The sequence below is a fragment of the Bison bison genome, unplaced genomic scaffold (assembly GCF_000754665.1).
Source record: "Bison bison bison isolate TAMUID 2011002044 unplaced genomic scaffold, Bison_UMD1.0 scf7180017864492, whole genome shotgun sequence".
NCBI lineage: Eukaryota > Metazoa > Chordata > Mammalia > Artiodactyla > Bovidae > Bison > Bison bison.
In genome coordinates, this window is record NW_011495051.1 from 9,324,105 (window position 1) to 9,324,856 (window position 752).

Consider the following 752-nt stretch of genomic DNA (forward strand, 5'->3'; position numbering starts at 1 on the left):
CTGACAAATACTCTTGAACACACATGTCTGTCCCTGCACTAAAACAGGTGTGTCCTACCCATGTTCAAGCACCGACAAACACTCCTGAGTCCACATTCGCTTCTTGCACTGAACTAGTCTGTGTCCAGTTCTTGGCGCTAGCCCCTGACAAATACTCCTGAAGCCACAACTCGGTCACTGTACTGAACGACTCTAGATTCTACCTTTGTTAGTCTCCAAGCACATACTCCTGAGTCCAAATCTCGGTCCTTGTACTGAATTAGACTGGGTCCTACACTTGTTCAGGACCCTAACAAACACTCCTGAGCCAACATCTCGTTCCCTGCACTGAATTAGGCTGGATCCTGGCCTTGTTCAAAACCCTGACGAATGCTCCTGAGCCAATATCTCAGTCCCTGCATTGAAGTAGGCTGAGTCCTGCCTTTGTTCAAGCTTCCGGCAAACAATCGTGAGCCCACAACTAGATCCCTGCCCCTGAATTTAAGTGTGTCCTGCCCTTGTTCAATCCCCCAGGAAACACTCTTAATCCTACATCTCACTCCCTGTCCTGAACCCGCCAGGGTCCTGCCCTTATTCAAGACTCTGACAAATGCTCATGAACCTACATCTCCGTCCCTGCACTGAAGCAGGTGGGTCCTGCCCCTGTTCAAGCCCCGACAAATACTCCGGAGACCACATCTCGGTGCCTGCACTAAGCCAAGCTAGGTTCTGCCTGACAAATACTCCTGAGGCCCATTTGGTCCCTGCAGTAA